Source organism: Callorhinus ursinus, unplaced genomic scaffold (genome assembly GCF_003265705.2).
Source record: "Callorhinus ursinus isolate GAN/ISIS: 27379988/994484 unplaced genomic scaffold, GSC_fseal_2.0 scaffold38, whole genome shotgun sequence".
NCBI classification, from domain to species: domain Eukaryota; kingdom Metazoa; phylum Chordata; class Mammalia; order Carnivora; family Otariidae; genus Callorhinus; species Callorhinus ursinus.
Genome location: NW_027397100.1, coordinates 11,768,339 through 11,788,205, shown reverse-complemented (window position 1 = coordinate 11,788,205; position 19,867 = coordinate 11,768,339). Strand labels below are relative to the sequence as shown.

At 43.4% G+C, this 19,867-nt stretch overlaps 1 protein-coding gene across 18 annotated transcripts in view; it reads left to right on the top strand.

Annotated features, from left to right (window-relative positions):
* RALY (RALY heterogeneous nuclear ribonucleoprotein) overlaps positions 1 to 19,867 on the top strand; it is a 155,491-nt gene that overhangs the window by 34,161 nt on the left and 101,463 nt on the right. For 16 of the 18 annotated variants that reach the window (XM_073880549.1, XM_025876302.2, XM_025876300.2 and 13 more), the window contains one exon: positions 201 to 283. The exons of 1 other annotated variant lie outside the window; for it this stretch is intronic. The gene's annotated coding sequence lies outside the window, so the exon portion shown is untranslated. Of the gene's footprint in view, positions 1 to 200; positions 284 to 1,665; positions 1,757 to 19,867 lie in introns of all 18 variants that reach the window. One more of the 18 variants, XM_073880547.1, reaches the window with a different exon arrangement.

Sequence of the window (19,867 nt, the reverse complement as noted above, 5' to 3'; positions counted from 1 at the left end):
TCCTTGTCATTCTTTCCTCTCTTACTCTGGTTTATTTTTCTTAATAGCACTTAGCATAACTTGAAATAATGTATTTAATTATCAACCTATCTTTTGCAAAGATGAGAGACATGTGAGAGCAGGAACCTGGAATACCTGTGCTGACCTAAGTTCATGCCTGTTCTGAGCAGGACCCTAACTGACTTCTCTCTCTGTTTTAGGTGAGCCTTGTTCCCAGAGGCAACTGGTGCTGACCCTGTGACCCAAAAGAGAAAATTGTGGGCTGAGCTCAGCCTTGGTACTGGTGAGTGAGGGTCTTGGGCAAACTCTGGGCAAGCTTGAGCCAAGATATAGGGTAATTAGTTTGGGGCTTATTTTTATCTTTAGTACAGGTAACTTCTAGGCAGTTACTCTCTCCATGTCTGAGAGACTGGCATAGGCAGGCTCCTGTACCGGGGGGAGAATTGAACTTGGCTTTCTTGGAACTGCCATAAGATGGTTTGGGATCATTTGCGGTGAATAAGGCAAAGCGGGATCAATTCCTTCTGGCTTCTGCCAGCTGCTTTGTCTTGGAAGTTATCTTGGACCTGGTAGCTAAGCCCATTCTCCTATAAGCTCTCTTAACATGACCTCATAGCCCTTAGAAACTTTCCTGATTGCAGTCTTGACTGTGACCTACCAAGCCCCTAGGTCAACTTCAGAAACTAGTTTTAATCAGTCCTGGAAAATGTGATTATGAATGGTGGTGAGGTTGGAGTGAAAGAGCTGGGGTCGTGTGAAAGGGAAGTCAGGGGAAACTTAGAAAACCACAGGTAGTGAGATGGGAAGGGAGATCAACACATTAAGAACCAATTGTGTTATGGGTCTCATTTAATCTAGACAAAACCCCATTTTATGGATGAGGGAATTGAAGCTCCGGAAGCACAAATAATTTGCCTGAGGTATGCATCTGAGAATCTTTAAAGCTGATGTTAGACCCGGTCAGTCTATTTTAAATACCATTGCTCTCCCTGGCTTGGCAGACTTTCCTTGGACTGCTATTCTCCCTGGGATCCTGAGTTTTCTTATAAAGTTCAAGAAGACAGACCTCCTTAGGGATTCAGGAAGGAGGTCTAGTTATTTGAGGGGCCCAGCAGGGCAGGCAGGAGTTGGGGGTCCTTTCTGAGGCAATGGTGTTTCTAGTGAGGGAGCCAAGAGGCTAATAGAATCTTCTCTAGCAGTTAGAGGCCCAGGCTCAATATAACTAGGAGGAGAAGAAAACACCTGTAACACATGAGATACTGTAAACACTCGGGCCAGCAGAGATAGGGACCTAGACAGCTGGATTGGGGTTGGGAAACCTGGGTTTTTATCTTCTTTCTCAACATTTGTCCTTGGACAATCTCCCCTCCCCTATTTATAAAATTGGAATGCTTCCCCGCACCCCCACATGTCTATTGTATGTATACCAGCCTGCAGGATGTTGCAGAGAATCAAATGAGAAATGCGTGTTGGAAAGCTCTGTGAATTGTAAAGCACCATGACTGAAATGAGAGAAAGTGAGAAGAAAGCATTATAAGTATCCCTGGCACCTTAGTCCCTGACCTGTTTGCTACTCCACTCCCCAAAGGGAAAAGTGAAGGTTTTCCTTTGGAAATTTGTGCTGTAAATCTTCTTCCATGCCCTTTTCTTCCTCTTCTTGTGCAGATTCTACCTGAAGCTCAATCTTTCCACAAGGGAAGGGACTCCAAGGCACAGAAACAAAGCCAGGCAGCATAGGCAGCATGATTTGCAGCAGGTGGGTTGCAGAGTGCAGGTTTAAATGCACTCGCACTGCTGGCTCCAAGGCCACTGCTAGCACAGATATTAAAGCACTTTTCAAGGGCCCATCCCCAGCATGTGTCTCCACTCACTGACTAATTCCACATAGATCTTGCCTTGTTTCCTACTGTCCTCTCAGAAGAGGAAGGCTGTTCCTATTTTGGCCTTAAGTACCCTGCCCATCCCCACCCCTCACCCTCCCAACTGCTAGTGGAAAAGGCACTTATATTATGGCCTCATAATCTTGTCAGGCGCCATGGTCATCCAGTTTTCCCACCATCTCTCTCTTGCCCTTGGCCAGTGATATAGGCCACTCTCTTTACATTCTCTAACAGTGACATTTATGTTCTTCCTTCTTCCTGAAGGTGTACAGAGGGCTCTGTCCCCAACCTGGTGCTCTTGGAATCCGCATTAGCCAACCTTCCCTCCTACTCTGAATCTCCAGGCTCTTGCTGCCACCTCTTACTGTCTGGTTAACCTAAGTTCTGTAGCTTCTGGCTTTCCCATGGCCTGGGTGCCCAGCTTGGACCTTACTGTTTTTGTACCAGCTGCCCTCTGAAGAAGTTCCATCATTGATTGTTTCAAAATATGAATGATTCCATGTAAAAAAATATCTTGCTTATTTATCTAACATACTCAAGTTTCTACTAAAAACAAATTTCAACTAAAAAGAAGGAAGCAAAACATTGTCATCCTTAAGCCCTTGCACAGCACTAATTTATTCCTATTTTTATATGTTGTTGTAACAGGTTTAGCAATCTGGTTTCTAAACCCCCATAAGATTGAAAGCAGCATATCAAAAAGGGAGGAGGAGCTGCTATATTAACAGCAGCAAGAGGTGAGAGCTGAGAGCTAACAGTAAGGGAAGGATGAAAGAAGAATGGTAAGAAAGAGAAGTTAAAATGAGTATGGAGGCCATTCACTTTAGGGGCAGACATCTGTGTGCTTCAGTGAAGTAGAGTTGATAATATTTAAGGTAGTTCTAGGTTCCTCTTGAGACCGGGGGTATCAGAAAACGCTAAATTATTTATAATGTCTACTATATTATCAGATGCTATACTGAATGCTCTACATAAGTTGATTTCATTTTCATAGCAGCTTGGGAGGTAGGTGGTGATATTCTCATTTTAGAAATTACTGAGGCTTCGAGAGAGACAAATAGGCAGTGATTGGAAGAGCTAAGCTTAGAACCCAGAAGAATCCAGCTCTAGACAACCAAGTTTTTTCTATTATCCTATCCTAGCCTATAGGCTCTTTCCTATATATAAAGACCTGAAACCCTGGTCTTTCTCAGCCTCTTGAGCCACTGGTTTCCCCCTGCCTTTTTTTTTTTTTTTAAGATTTTATTTATTTATTTGACAGAGACATAGCAAGAGCAGGAACACAGCAGGGGGAGTGGGAGAGGGAGAAGCCGGCTTCCCGCAGAGCGGGGAGCCCAATGTGGGGCTCGATCCCAGGACCCTGGGATCATGACCTGAGTCGAAGGCAGACGCTTAACGACTGAGCCACCCAGGCGCCCTCCCTGCCTTCTTTTTATTCATTCTCCTGTATAAAACTTTATTATTTAAGATATTCGTTCAGTGAGTATTATTGTCAACCATGTGCCAGGAACAGCTTTGAAATACAGCAGTGAAGAAGATAGTTTTCTCTTTTGTAGTTCAGATTCTAGTGGAGGAAAACAGATAGACAAATGTCTATGTATGAAGAAAAATAAAGCAGGGTAAGGGAACAGAGAGGGACTTAGCAATGAAAAAAGGCCTCTATGAGAAAATAGATCTGTGCAGAGATATGCAGGATCTGAAGTAGTGAGCTCTGTGTGTATCTTGGGGAATAACATTCCAGGCATAGAGTTCAAATTCAGAGACCCTGAAACCGTTGCATGCTTATTGTGTTTGAGGAGCAAAAGGAAGCCAGGTGGCTGGAAGTGGAGTGAGCGAGAGGGAGAGTGGAGTGTGAAGAAGTCATAAGGGTAGACAGGGACCCCAGATCATGCAGGGCTTTATTCTGCGTGAAACAGGAAGCTGTTAAATTGTTTTGAGTAGAGGAGTGATATAATCTGACATCCAGTTAAAAAAAAAAAAAATCCCTGTGCCTCATTGCACCAGTTAAGACCTCCAGCACAATGTTGAATAGAATTGGTGAGAGCAGACACTCTTACCTTGTTCCCAATTTTAGGAAGAAAGTGTTCAGTCTTTTACTATGAAGTATGGTATTAGCTATAGAGTTTTCTGTAGATGACTTTTATCAGGCTGAGTTCCCTTCTATTCCTAATTTACTGAGAGGTTTTACTATGGATGGATGTTGGGTTTTGTAGATTGTATGTTTTTTGTCCTTTATTCTACTAACATGGCACTACATTGATTTTTGGTTATCAAACCAACCTTGTACTCCAGAGTAAATCCCACTTGGTCAGAGTGTATGATCCTTTTTAAATGGTGTTGGATTTGCATTGCTATTTTGGTGAATATTTTTGCATCTTTGTTAATGAGGAATATTTTTTTTTTTGGTGAGGTCTTTGATTTTGGTATCATAGTAATAACTGGCCTCATAGATTGAATTGGAGAGTGTTTCCCCCTCCTCTGTTTTCTGGAAGAGTTTGTGAAGGGTAGGTCTTACTTCCTTTTTGATTGTGTGATACAATTTATCAGGGAGGCCAGTGTGGGCCTGGGCTTTCTCTATTGGAAGGTTTTTAATTATTAATTTAATTTTTGTTTCTTGGGGTTTTTTTTTTTTGCTTGTTGTAGGTCTACTCAGATTTTCTGTTTCTTTCTGAGTCATGTTTGATAATTTGTGCCTTTCTTGAAATGTTTTCATTTCATCTAAATTGACTAGTTTCTAGGTTTAAAGTCGTTCATGGGGTTGCCTTGGTGGCTCAGATGGTTAAGTGCCTTCGGCTCAGGTCATGATCTCCAGATCCTGGGATCGAGCCCTGCATCTGGCTCCTGGCTCTGGAGGGAGTCTGCTGCTCCTTCTCCCTTTTCCTAACCCCCTGCTTGTGTTCTGTCTCTCTCTCACCTGAATAAATACAATCTTAAATACATACATACATACATATAAATATAAAAGTTGCTCATAGTATTCCCTTATAATCCCTTTAACTTCTGTAAGATCAGTAGTGGGTATCCCCTTTTTCATTCCTGGTTTTGGCAATTTGTATTTTCTCTTTTTCTTGGTCAGTGTTGATGTTTGCCAATTTTGTCGATCTTTTCAAAGAACCAACGTTTGGTTCTGTTCTTTTTCTATTCCACTAATTTCTTTCTGTAATCTTTATTATTTCCTAACTTCAACTTTCTCAGGGGCTGGTTTGCTCTTCTCTTTCTAATTTCTTAAGACTTAGGGTTTTTTGTTTTGTTTTGTTTTTTAAGGTGCTTTGCAGCCCAAACGAATGGTCTTCAGTATGTAGAGCTTCTGAGAGGGCCTAACTCAGAAACAATGGGGTGGACAAGTTGTCTGCATTGTTTGTTACCCACTGGGAGGGAGGGGGCTAGGGCTAGACCCCTAGTGCTGGGCAGCCTTAATGCTGCCCATCCCAAGTCAGGATTTGGGTCAGGCCTGAACTTCATGTAGGAGGAGGGCAGGTGACACACAGAAAGCCAGAGCTTCCCCGGCTTCTGAGGAGATTTTGTCGAGACACAGAGTTGGCAGAGGTAGCTGCGCACCTCACAGACTTCAGAGGCTTCAAGATGGCTTTCGAGACCTTGCAGAATACCTCTATTGCCAGTTAATGACTGAGATTCTAAGCAGAAATTTAATTCTGCTAAAGAAATAAGGCTTAAATGCAGATCCCTTAGGTAACATTGAGGTGGAAGAGCTCTGAGCAATGCCTGGGCTCGTTGGTTACTTACTTGTGGTCTTTAGTTCCCTCATCTATAAACAAAGAATAACAACTTCTGTCAAGGTGTGTCAGGCACATGTCAACTAAGTGTTGTATAAAGCTGTTAGATACTTATACAAATATAAGGGACTATTCATGTTAGTAATTCTGGCAATAGGGACCAGGGACAGAGTCTGAGAAGGTCCAGGAGCAGTAGCAGTGCATTATTATCCTTCAAGGTGTGGGATGAATGTCTGACCAAAATGGACTTTGTAGCTTAGTAAGGCACAGGAGGTTCTTTGTCTGCCAGTGTAATAATCGGAGGGCTCCTAGAGAATTATGTGGAGAAAATCTGAGGGAGGCCTCCAGAGTAACTCATATAAGAAGCAGCTGTCCCTGTTCTTTCCCCACCCAGGAATTTTGCCCACATTCTATTACTCTGGTTCCAGAAACAGCCGGCTTTCTTGAGGGTTGCTGTCATAGGAAAGCAATAAGGTCCAGCTCACTTGATGGGGAAGGAATAGTATGTAAAGGGCTCTGGGCTATATTGGGCCTGTGTCTCCCTCCTTCCTTCTCTAGTTTTCATTGAAACTAAAGAAGATCTTTCTGTCTCACTGGGGCAGCAGCCAGACAGCAGAGGGACTGACAGGTTCTGTAGGTCAGATGAGCTAGAAGGCAGTTCTAAGGATGTGGCAGAGAGGCAGGGTCCTGAGCCTAAGAATAAGGCCAAGAGATCAAAAATCCAAGCTGTGAAACTGGGAAATAAGAGATCAGGAAACCAAGGTCTATCAGCAACTATGGTGTTAGAACCCTGAGATGAGTAGGGCATGAATTGAGGGGATTTACGATTTAATGGGGCAGATACAGAAAAATAACAAAACTGTCCTACAGAAGACCCATGTTAACACCAAAGCAGAAATTGCTTTTGAATTATTTGTATTTTGTATTGTCTGAATCTTCACTGCTCCCCTTCCCTCAGGGCCTCCCCCCGCTCCCATCTTCCCAGTTAGGATAATATGTCAAGAGTTACTGCACTAAGTACATAGGGCAGGAGACAAAAGTTACCTACAGTATATACCTTTCCTGTGTACTTCTGAGCTGTAGTTTCCTCATCTGCAAAATGGGGAACAAAAATGCCTGTATGGTTATTGGGATGCTAATAGGAGATGAAGAAAAACATGCCTGGGCTGGATTGGTGTTCAGTCACTAGTGACTGAAATAAATTCTGATACCATGTGTTCAGTGTCAGATTATAATGGAAGGTGAAGATCCTGACCCAGGCTCTTAACACTGTTTTCCTAACTCCATCTTCGGAAAGCATTTAATACCTCAGGGCCTCAGTTTCTTCTGCTCTAAAAAGAAGGAATGAGGTAGAAAGTTGACCTGTAATTGCTGATGTCCCTTCTAGTTTTGTGCCTCTAAAGGCACATGGGTCTCTCTGGTTCAAAGGCATCAAAGTCAAGATGAAACAAAAAGTCGAGGGGGTCAAAGAATCCTCACTTTCAGTCCTGTTCAAGGCTACAGCAAGGACAGTTAGAGAGAAAGAGCCATTATCTGCAATGAGCAGGTGTTGGAAGTGTCTGGGAGTCTGCTTCAGGGGCAGTGACCTGCTTGTCACCCAGCATTTGGAAAAGAAATAGCAGAGCAGATCAGAATGGCCCAGAAGGTTGGAGACTGAGTAGATACCTAGTATGAGAGAGACCATGAGGCGTAGGACCCAGTTTGTGCTCCATTGCCTAACTCTATCTTGGTGTTCCCAGTCAAGCTGTTTCTTTCTGTAGCCTTCATATCCCCATCTATAAAACGAATTAGGTGATGTATTCTCCAAGGGCTTCTTTATGGCTCTCTGAAATTTCATTGTTCACTTTCTTCTGGCTCTCTGTGGTGTTGAGGATTTCATTTATATGTGAAGCCTTAACAAGCCAAGCTTTGTCTAGCCCTAGAGTATTTAGAATGCTCTTGAAAGCACTGTTTCAGGCCACTAAGAATCATAAATTTTCAAGTTGAGGAATGCCTTGGTCCACCTGGTCTAACCCCTCATTTAACATTGGGAGGTAATGCAGCAGAGTAGAAAGACTACAGGCTTTGACAGCCGACTTTGAATTCAAATTCCTACCAGTACCAGCTTAATCTTACAGAGCCATAGTATCATCATCTGAAAATGATGACAGAGTGACAATAGAGTAGGAGGCGCAAGAGAATTACCTTTATTTGGAGGAGGAAAGAAAAAGCTGAGGACAGAGAGATAAAGTCACCTGCTCAGGGTTCAGGTCAGACTAGAACCTAGGTCTCTTGTGTCTCTGTCCAGAGTTTTCTTCTCTAGAGCCAATGTCAGTTGTACTCATGTGTATGTTGTAGGAGAAATTAGAACTGAAAGCATGTCAGCTTTCTTAACATATTCGCCAACAGCCTTCTCAATTCCCCTGTGGCGTGTGTCAATAACACAGCCCGCACTTGTTTTAGAAACAGGCGCTCCATAAGCACTTCTCTTTGATTTGCTTTGGCTGGTACAGGATCCAGATGCTCTTAGAATAGCACATCAGACTCTCCAAATCAGTCCATTCCCATTCTGAGCAATTCGTGGCTCTGATCTGCTGCTGACTGGGGTTTGTCCCCAAGTCTTCCCTACCTGTCATGAGAATCACATTCAGTCGTCTTTTGCTATTTGCCCTTTCCCTCTTGATGGGAGTAACATTTATTGAGGTGTCTACTATGTGCCAAATACTGTGATAGGTACTTTAAATTATCTCCCTTAATCTTTGTAATTCATTAAGTTATTAATAGCTCCAGAGGGACAAGCTGAGGCTCAAGGAAGTACATGAATTTGCTTGAGGTCACATAGTTAGTCTGTGAAAGAGCTGGGTTTGAACTGAGGATAGATTCTGTAGTAAGTTCTTCCCTGAGTACTATACTGCCTCTCTGGCCTTAGCCTTCCCTGAGGATAGACTATTCAGGAGTGCCCAGGAATAGGCATTTAGTGGCTTTAGCATAATGGGAATATCTTCCATGCTTTCAGTGCCATTTTCCCATGAGTTTCTTCTCTGCCTGCCTCACACCAGCTTCTCCAGGACCCAGGTGTGTGGCCCAGAGATCCAAGCACAAAGCAAGGGGCCAGATTTCCATCTCCAACATGGAACACTAAATCCTTCGTAAAGAGTGTACTTGTCATGGGGCGCCTGGGTGGCTCAGTTGGTTAAGCCACTGCCTTCGGCTCAGGTCACGATCCCGGAGTCCCGGGATCGAGCCCCGCATCAGGCTCCCTGCTCAGCGGGGACTCTGCTTCTCCCTCGGACCCTCCCCCCCCCTCATGTTCTCTGTCTCTCATTCTCTTCTCTCGCAAATAAATAAAATTTAAAAAAAAAGTGTACTTGTCATTTTTGGAATTGAATGAGGGAATATTTTAAGCATTTGTAACAGCAACTCTGAAATGCAGGGAAGGAAGAGAGAGGGTCTGTACATCTCAAGTTTGATAGGCCTCCTTCAGGGGCCTGGCAGAAGAGACATACGAGATTTAGGAGGAAGGTTGTTCTAGTAGGTTGTCCGAACTCGCTTTTCAGTTACAAAGCACTTGACTTGCAGAGATCTTACTATCAGGAAACTGAAGGCACCTGCCTTTATGTGACAGAGCCAGTAGCTAGAATCCAAATCCTTAGTCTTGATAAAGCCAGTAAGTCTGAGCCCTTCCTGAAAGGGTTCTGTCCTTGGTCTTGGGTCCCACCCAGTCTTCAGACACTTTTAGTCTCTGCCCTTTTCTGAGCCTTTTGCTATTTGTCCCCTTCCTCACCCATTGCTGCTCAACTGCTGGGGCTTCTTAATGAGACCCCCTTCTAATGATAGATTTTTTAGGAATAGGGTAAGAGGATATATTTTTGGCTCTGCATTTTCCCCAGGATCATTTGCCATAAAATGATGGAATTTTAAGATGTCAGAGTGAGAAGAGACCTTAACTAACAGACATCAAGTTTACAGAGAAACCCTTTATAATTGTGAAATTGAGGCCCAGTAAGGGGCAATAAGTAATATGCCCAGGGTCACACAGTGGCAGGTCTCCTGACTCTCAGCCTGGTGCCCTTTCTACTACACTGAGCTTTATGTCCTTTCCTAAGTGACCACCTGTTCCACTTGACTAACATCCGGTGCCTGGATGTCAGGCTTCTTGTGCCTCCTTGCATCTGGTTCTTTGGAGGTAGGCAGGCCTATGGGAGTTTGTACTTTGTCAGGGCATAATTCTCATACATACGGTGAGCATGTGTCAAGTTTTGTTTGATTCCTGAGTATGGAAACCAGAAAGAGAAGAGCTGAGAAACTGGATTTCATGTTGTTAGTGGAAAAAAGGATTGCTGAAATTAGATTGCTAAGTTAGATTCAAAATTGATTAATGTCCTAATGAAAATGTAAACCTTGGCCTTATCTCCTCTGCTTAGAAGTGCGTCACCGTCTTGGTTTTCTACACATTAACCTCTAACGTTGCAGTTTTCAAAACATGTGGGCTCTAACCATTTGTTCAATGGTAAGTCAAACAAAATTCTATTCTCCAGAAGTATCAGATGAGCATCAGATGACTCTGAGATGTGTATTAAAAAATGTTCTAACATGACTTTGAAAGGTCACCCAGTCATCTTTTTGCCTTTTTGCCTTATTTCTAAGTTTTGGATAATTTTCCTTAACCTACCACCACTGAAAATTATCAGAGCCTCTTGTATGTATTAAAGCCAGCTAGAGCTGTCCCAACCCAGGAAGGCACCTTTCTGCTCAGGGCACAGACCTGCTTGCTGATGACTGCTACCAGAAGCTTCAGCATTCCGTGCTGAAGCTTCTGGTAGCAGTCATCAGCAAGATCTTGAGCTCTCTCCTACAGTTCTACTCACTGGCTTGGAGCTTGGCCTTTGCTGTTCCTAGATTTGCTTCTTTCTCTGGCCAAGGAGGCTTTTTCCTTGCTTCTGGTTTCCCTCAGGGCCATCTTGGATGTAAAGAGGTTACATAGTTCCATCTGGAGGAAGTTAGTTTTGAGCACAGAGTTCTATTCCGGTGAAGTAAGTAACTGCTTTGATTATGTGGTTTTGTCTCTGAACATGTTGCCCATCTTCTCCTTATTGCTACCACCCAAGGCCAAATTTTAATCCTCTCTCACCAGGACTATTTTAATTGTCAATTAACTCCTCTCCCCACCTCCAGTCTCTGCTCCTGAAGTGTAACCTCCTTTCTCTCTCCATAGGTTTTAAAATACATTTCTTATTCTTATTACTTCCTGCTCCTAAAACCTCTAGTAGAATAAATCCAATCTCCTTAGGCTGTCATTCAGGGCTCTGCAAACTTTCCGCTGCTTCTCTAGCCCCTTCTTCCTCAGGCTCTTTATTCCAAAGGAGTTCATACTCCTTTGTGGGTAGAAATATTAGGGAAGCCAACTTTTGGACAGTATGAAGGCAGAACTGCCTGATGGAGTCTACAGAAGAAGGTTAGGAAGTGTTCTTAGTTGTGGTGCCATGTTAACACCCAATTTGATAAATATTTGTGGCAGGCACAGGGATATAGGTCCTTAGGGATATGGAGAAGGCAAACGCATGGTCAAGGCCTTTGGAGCCCATAGTTGATTAAAGATGACCGGCAGGTAAAATAAGTAGACTACAGTGACATCACTATAATGGAAGCATATACTTGTGGAGATGTTACTGTGGAGTGCTTTGGGAAGATGGAGGAGGGGGACACTAAGGGAGGCTTCACAGAAGGTGATGTTGGAGTTGGACTTCAAAGATGAGGTATTTGACAGTTGTGAAAGAAGTATTTGGTAATTGTGAAGGGGAGTCTGCAGCTTCTAAGCAGTGAGACTAGTGAGGACAAAGACACAGAAGCTTTATGTGTATGTCTCAGAGAAGGGTGTAAACAGTCCAGTGTAGCCAGAGTAGAGGATTTCAGGAATAGAGTGTGGTTAGGGTTAAGGTTAACAGTAAGTTGGCTAAATTGTGTAAGGTCTGATATTCCAGGTTAAGGAAATACTGTGTGTGTTGTGTTTCATACATAGCATGTGATAATTATCTTTGAATTAAGTGATATGTATTTGTCTACTTGTGCATGTGTGTAGCTGTGTGTTAGTGTGTATGACATTTGGAGATAATTTGTGAAGATCCGCTGAGGCAAAGTGAACGTTAAAAATGGAGCCAGAAGGACAGGTTAGACCTAAGCTTACTTGGGCTTGAACTTCTGAGATGTTCTCCAGTTCCCAGGCCCATATGTTAATCATTGCATGCTAGAATTGGAATGAACTTTCGAGACCAGTTCATCCATTCATTCATTCAGTTCTCTATTCAGCAAATGCCTGATACTACTCGTGGAGCTGGGATATGGTAGTGAACAAGTGAACAAAACAGACTGCCTTCATGGAACTTGTAGTGGGGGAGACAGAAACTGAGTAAATCATTAGTTATTCTATCATTTTGTATGTGTTACGAAGAAAGATAAGCAGGAGTAAAGGGTTAAAAAATGGCCGGGAACCCCTTTCTGAGGAAGATCATTTTCAGCTGATAGAAGAGCAAGTGAAAAGTCCCCAAGGTAAGAGCATGTTTGTAGAAAAACTAGAAGGCAGACAGTATGGCTGGAGCAGCACCCTTAAGGGGAAAGAAGCAGATCAGGTTGGAGAGGGAGCAGCTGAGGCTAGAACATAGGGCCCTGAGGTGCATTTGGCCTGTGAGAAAATGAGGCTGAGTAATCAATAGCCAGGGCCATACAGCAAGTTATCAGCTACCACCCTGGTTCAGCTTCCCTGCCTTTGCCTCCCTGCTATCTTCTGGCTTTGACCCAAGATTAACTTGAATCTCATTTAATCCCTTCTCCCCTCCCTCACTCCGCTCTCTTTCCTCTTGTGCCCGGGGCTCCTGTCACACTATTGTGGTGTTTCATTTCAGGCTACTTTTCTTTATCACATAATTAGCATTTCCCAGACTCACCTTTGCACACATGACCTGGTAATGGCTTGCTTTCTGGAAGGTCAAAGCTAGAGAGGTCCTTGGACACTCTCTTATTTCAACCCCCTGATATTAGAAACCCGGAGAGGGCAGGTCATTTGCCTAAGGCCACCTATCTAGTTAGTTGCAGAGCTTGATTTCCTTTGCCACCCGGTCTCTGGCTTTTTATTTTCTGCATGCTGCCTCCCTTTCTTAGTGTCCATCAAAAGGGAATCAAGTTGTGACCCATGTAGTTGGCAAGAGCAGCTAGCATTTAATGGTTCTCTGCTGTGTGCTCTTACTTTAGCTTTTTTATTTGGTCTTTGTCATGTGAATTTATTGTTCTGGCCAGTGTCTTTGAACTACCATGCTTTGCAAAGATAGCATGTTGCTAAATTCTGCACTCATATTCATGAAGTCCCCACACTTGAATAAGCAGCCTGCTCTTATCCTCCAGTCTATATCCAGGCTTGTCTTTGAAGTCCAGCCCCAGTCTTATCTCCAGAGAAGCAATGTGGAAAGGGTATAGGGTTTGGAGTTGGCTATACCTGGATTTGAATCCCAGCTTTGGCACATACTGGGACAAAGTAATCTTGGATAAGTTACTTGACCCTTGAGAGCAATTTTCTTATCTATAAAATGGGGGATGTTAATACCTGCTTAATGGAGTCATTGGAAAGATTATTTATGGTATTCTATGTGTATACCTCAAGGCTTCTATAAAGAGAAACTTACTCTTCCTCTATGGTTCATCCTGGATGCTCTCCCTTTTTTCTAATTATCTAATAGCTAACACTTAGAGGAGTTTTCTGTGTGCCAAGCACTGTGCTAAGTACTTTTAAAAAAATAATTACGGCACATGAGTCTACAATTTTCTCAAAGTTAAAAAATTGTAGAAAGCATTAATTTCATTTTTTCTACTTGTATTCTTTTTACGTGTGTAGATAGATGTCAGGTTAGGATTCAATGTGTACCTATGTTCTAGTGTTGCTGTTTCCTAGCTGTGTAAAGGATGACTCTTGACCTCACTCTTAAATGTTTTTCCCACCAGTGCCTTAATATTTCCTCCTGTAACCATTTGGAAACCTGACATGCTTACCTGCTCACCTTGGATAATGTGTTGATGACTGAGCAGTAGTAATTGGGCTGGCCCTATATGACTTATGACTTGGAGAGGACCAGATGGGGAGGCAGAGAACTGGGTGCCTGGGAGCCATTAGATCAGGGATTGGTAACTCCTCTCAGATCAAATAAATCGAAAGATTTCTAGGGTAGGAGCCTTGGTATAGTGTTGATGGTGACTCTCCTTGGATTATGTTCTGAGAATAAGGGGATTGCCAGCTCCATTGAATGAGAGGACCAGCAATGCCTAGCCACCCTTGCTTGTGCCTGGGCAAAAGACAGTGTGTGGTGGCAAATGTCCCAGCATGGCTGTGGCTGCCCACAGACCATTTCTGTCATTCATGACATCAGCCCCTGACCTTGTGTTAGCCCCCTGGAAAAGGCTGCTGTGGTTTGATAGAAAGAGCCCAGTCTCTGGAATCACATAGATGTGAGTTAAAATCCTTGTCTGCCAATTACTAATTGTGTTTTTTAGTCTAATTCTTAGTTTACCTCTCAGAGCCTCAGTTTCCCTGTCTGTAAGATAGTGCTATTGATACACTTTTGGGGTTGTTGTGAGGATTCAGAATACTTAGCTAAATAGGTGTCACACAATACCTGATACTTACTGAGCAAACGGCAGGTTGATCTGTTGCGATTAGCTCTGTGAAGACCAGTATCTTTAGGAGGTGGCATTAAAGTCAAGGCTGCTTTGATTCTCTGACCACCTCCCCACCCCCACAGAAATGCCCTGGATTCCTCCTTTCCTTCCTCAAGTTCTGGCCCCAGAAATAATGGGCAAGAAGGAGCCTCTCAGGCTAGTCTCTGTCTCCCCAGGTGGTATATCTGAGTAAGCAGAATTGTTACATAGCAGACATAGAGGACCAGGGCAGGTAGCTCAGGTGGCAGCTGATGAACAAAAAGGCTTCTCTCTGTTCCCAATAAATTGGTCCTTGGGGATCCTAGCTTTGAAATTCTAATTGACACAGGAAGGAAAAGATTCATTAGGCTCTGGACTCATTAAAATGCTCTGCTGCTCACCTACGATTTATTCTTGGCACTTCGTCAGGAGGAATTAAGTAAACCAACGGGCTGGGAGGCTGCTGACAGCCTAGTCTGCTTGTGGAGTGGGGATGTTGGGCTTCCCATGTTATGGAGCACACAGTTGGCCTCTGAAGTTCCGCACCCCTAGACTTAGCATGTGTCTAAGACTGGTATGCTGTCGGTGCTGAAAGGACCTTTTGAGATGATTAATAGATAATAACAGCTCACTGATGGATCATCCAAAGAAGGACTGGGGCTTACCCAAGATCACCGAGCACAGTAGTGATAGAGCTAGAATTAAGAGTCAGGCTTCCCGACTTCGAGGCCAGGAGTCTTTCCCTGCAACTCCTTTGGATTTCCAGATCCAGTATTTCATTCATTCAAGTATTTGCTTTTAGGAGATATTTTTGACACATCTGTGTGCCAGGTTGTGTGATAAACAAAACAGTCATGGGAGGAGAGGGAATACCTGACCCAGTGTTAGATTAGAAAGGCCTCCAAATCTGAGGGGTGAATAGGAATTAGCTCAGCAAAGAAGCCGATGAGGAGTGTTTAAGGCCGGAGACCAGCACATACAGAGGCCCAAAGACTTGCCAGGAATGGAAGGTTGAGTCTTAGTAGAGTGGGGGAATTGAGGAAGAGAGGAGAAGTTGAGACGAGTCAAATCTATGAGGTTTAGGCCACTTCTCTTTGGTTATAAGAACCCTAGACTAGGCATCCTGGGTTTTGGATGTGTTTCTGCTACCAATGTTGGTCATCATTCAGGTAACATTTACTTAACATCTTTTAGGTGTGCCACACTGAGCATGGATGTATGAAAATGCATAAGATGTATGTAGTTCCCTGCCTCAGAGATATGTCGGTTTAATGAGGAAAACAAACTAATGAACAACGCCTGTAATAAATCAAAGGAATTTATTATATAATATTATAATAGTAAATCAAAGGAATTTATTCCTCTGCTGGAGGAAGTTGGAGTAGAGCTGAATGTTACTGTCATATTTTCTCTGGGCTTTGATTATCTCACCTGTCACCTGGTGATAACCACTGTTGTGTGTGGCTCATGAGCTGATGGGAAGACAGCTTTGTAATAACTGGCATTGGTGTGGCATTTTGTGGGTTACAAAATACTTTTCCATCGTTAATTATCATAACTATAGTCATCACTTCGGAAACTCCCCCCTGATTTACAGATGAGGAAACTAAAATAGGTATTGCGGCCTGTTCATGGTCTCACAGCTTTTGTTTAACAAAAGCTAGGATTATAAATCCAAGTACGGTAGATCCGAATAAACTTTTGAAAGTAGAAAGATGGCAACCTTTCTATCCCCTACTTGTGTGGCACATTTCCCTCTTCCATCACTGGAAAGGCAAAGAACATCTCCAGTGTGAGAAAGGCAGACCTAAGTTGGTTGGGGAGAAAGAAAGGGAGCTTATTTCAGGTCTTTCCCAGATTGGGCTCTGAATTTTTAAGACCATATGTCCCAGTGCTCCTTCAGTTCCTGCTATTCCATGTCATGCCATTTACAGAGTGTGTATCTAATTGGCCACACATACCACCTTATGGGGGTAGACAGAGCCTTCTGTACAGATGGGTAAACTGAGGTCCACAGAAGTTAAGCGTTCACTGAATTATTCATGCCAGGTCGAGGACTGGAATCCAGGGCTCCTGACACTAAACAGGTACTCTTAAATCATAGAAAGTAGGCTCCTTTGATTCAGTTCGTACAATTCTTGAATATACCCCATGAATCAGAGACTTTGCTATACAAGAGAGGCCCTGGTTAGGCTCAAAATATCTTGGTCCAGTGCTTTCCTTAAGAGCAGGGACTTGTATTATTTACTTCTCTGTCCCCAGCCAAGGCCTAGTTTCAAGAATGCTTTGCTGTTGGTTTTGGCCTTAGTCTGCCAGAAGCTGGAGGGAGCAGATGGCCATAGCAATGTGTATCATGAGGGTGTGATCCCAGGCAGGGCTAGAGGATAAGTTGAGAGCCCTACACCCGTATACTGCTCTTTCTGTGCCTAAGTCCCCGCCAAGGTGTTTTTCTACCCTAGAACTAGGTGAAGCCGGCCAACCCAAAGTGAAGATCCCATCTCCCTTCACCCCGCCCCCCCCATACACCACATACTTGTTGGTCTCCTGGATATATTTCATACAAAGGCTTCTAGGACCTGCTGTCCCAAATGACCCTTTGGACCTATTTTTCCCAGGAATGTTCCAAAATGAGGTTAAGGAGTCTCATCCCACAGCCATTCTGGCATCTCTTCTGTCTACAGGCCTCTTACCAGGCTCCTACCTACCCTGCTGTTTTTTACTCCTGATTCCTTAGTAGATTGGCTGCTTAATGTGACTTTGACAGACTAAATAGTAGCCGATGCTGAGGAATTAACATGTTTCCTATTTATCCAGTCTATTTATTTTTCATTTTTAAATTTTATTATTATTACTATTATTATTAATATTTCTTTATCCAAAATCTTAACTGGAAAATTTTAAGGAGCGCTGTGGGGTGGTGAGTGACGGAGATTGGGACAGTTGCCTTCCATGATGGAAAGTGTATAATAACCTCAGGTACCTTATAAATCATGCAAGGAAATATCAGCATTTATTCACAGTGTTTCACATGCCCTTCATATTCATATCTTTATACATTACAGAGCTCTTTCATGCATATTACTGCCTTTGAGTCTTAGAGAAATGTTGTGAGGGAAGCAGTGCAAGGATTAGCATTCCCACTTGATAGTTGAGACCAGGGAAGTTTAGTGACTGATAGTCATGGTGGCAGAGTCCTAAACAAACCAAAACTTGAGAGAGCAGTAGTCCTGGGTTTGAAATCTGGTGCTCGCCACTTGCTAGCTGCATAACCAGGCAAGTTACCTAGCCTCTCCAAGCCTCAGTTTCCTTCTCTGCAATAGGAGGATAACAATATTTATGTCTTACGCTTATCTAAGGATTAAATGGTATAATGAATGAAAAATGCCAACAGGGTATAGAACAAGTATTAGAAGCTCAGTAACTGCAGGTTTTCCATTTCATTGTTTTAAGTTCTTGCATTCTGAGTCTTTGAAAATTAGTACTCACAGTAAAGTGAGCAATATGTAATACATTTCTATTAACCAAGGTATCATTTAAGTGCCTCCCTGGGCTGAGAGAACTGAATTAGTTGGAAGCAGGGGTGCTGGGGCACACTGGCTAAGTACTTCTGATACAAATCACAGTGGGTTAGAGTGGATAGGGACCCCAGAGGTGTGTCCTAGAGTGTCTTTCTCAGAGGAGATGTTAATAAGCTGGGAGAAGTCAGACCGAATAATGCAAAGCACATTTCTCTCCTGCTGACTTCTCAGGGCTTAGTGTGCACGTGACTCTGGGTAGAGCAGTGTGTTGTGGGGAGAATGGAGTATGCCAACTTTCCTATTTGTATTTGACTTCAGAGCCCCTTTTGTGAGGAACTCTTAACATCTTGAGGAACACTGATCTTCCGTGGAATAGTTCATGCATCACTGAGCTGATCCAGGTCCTCTATTTTCTGGATGAGGTAATTGAGGTCTGTAACCAAGTTTCCAGAGCCACTCCACAGTGGAATCAAGTCTGAAGTTCAGGATGCCTGACTCCCTCTTGGGCCACGCTACTGTTGGTACTCCACCATTCTTCCTCTTCTGGCCAACAAATCATAAAATTACAGAGGATTCTGCAAACCACTAATCAGAGTATTGTTAGAGCATAAAGCTTTCGGTTTTGATGTGTTTATCCCAGTAAACAGAAAGATTAGGGAACAACAGGCTTAATAGCCAACAAATGTTTCCAAACAGTTGAAGGACCAGGGGTTTGGTCATTAGCTTAGTGTCTGGAAACGTTCCTCTAATCCAAAAGGTTTTAAGTCTGTTCTTGCTTTAAGAAGTTTCCATTGTATCCAGGGGCTCATTCGAGAGGCTCACAGTGGAGCTGTCAGTGATGAACACTCTGACACCAGTAACTACGGGGAGGATCCCGAGAGGGGTTTGAAGAGAATGTGTCAAATTTGTGTTCCCCCATCGCAGTCTCCACTACAGAATTCAGCAGGTAGAAATCTGCTGGATTTCTATCTAGACCCTGGCAGAGGGAGTTGTCCTTGACATTTAGTGGGCGCTATCCTTGCATTTTGCTAAGTCTTCTAGTTCAGATCTAGTTAAAAACATCACCTTTGCATTTGCAAAATTGTACAGTAGACTTTTCACAGCACATCTGATACTCAAAACAATTCCTATGACAGAGGTTATCTTCCACCTGTATGTGAGGACACTAAGATTCAGAGAAGGGATAGTGACTTGTCCAAGGTTTGACAGCAAATTAGTGATATATTCATGGTTGTACTCCAGGTCCCTAGTGCAAGCCTGACATAGTCGATCCTCAAGAAATATTTATTAGATGGAAAGTTAGTATATTCTCAGGAATGAACTTCACATCTTCAAACTCTTTGATCAGTGTTCTTTCCAAAAGCCAGGATGGTGGGACCCAGTGGTTGGGCTTACTCAGGGTCACCGGATAATTCGGAGAGGGAGGGCTGGGTCTCCCTCACTGTGTTGACTGCTGACAGGGATGGAGGTTTCCAGCCTTTGCTGCTCTCTGCTTGATGAGGACCTTGTACGTCTTTCCCCACAGAAAGCCCAGAATCAGTAGTCTCTGGGCTGCAGCTTCAACCTCTCTCTCTCTTTCTTAAATTAATCTCTACACCTAATGTGGGGCTCAGACTCACAACCCTGAGATTCAGAGTTAGTTGCTGTACTGACTGAGCCAGCCAGGCGTCCCTCAACCTCTCTTTAGAGCCTCTGCTCCCTGTGTATTCTACTGAACAAAGACACAGTGGCCCCCTGCTTCTTGCTCTGTCTCTCCTTTGTTTTATCTCCCATCACTGTCTTAACTTTTTCTGCGATGCTGATGGGTGAGGAACTTGGGCTCATCTCATGAACACCAGCTGTACAGTTTACTTTTAAGGAGCTGCCCGGTCAGGAACACTGGGAAACCGTTTACTGAAACAGCACTCACCTAGGATTCTTTCACTTGTTTGTTAGCAGAAATTCTCCTAGCAACTACTGGCTTCCAGGGTAGCGCCAGAGGCTTGGATTGTGAAGATTAATGAAAGTCTCTCTGTCTTCAAGGAGTTCAGAGTCTCCTGGAGAGAGGCAGGAGTGTGAATACAAAAGTGCCACAAAT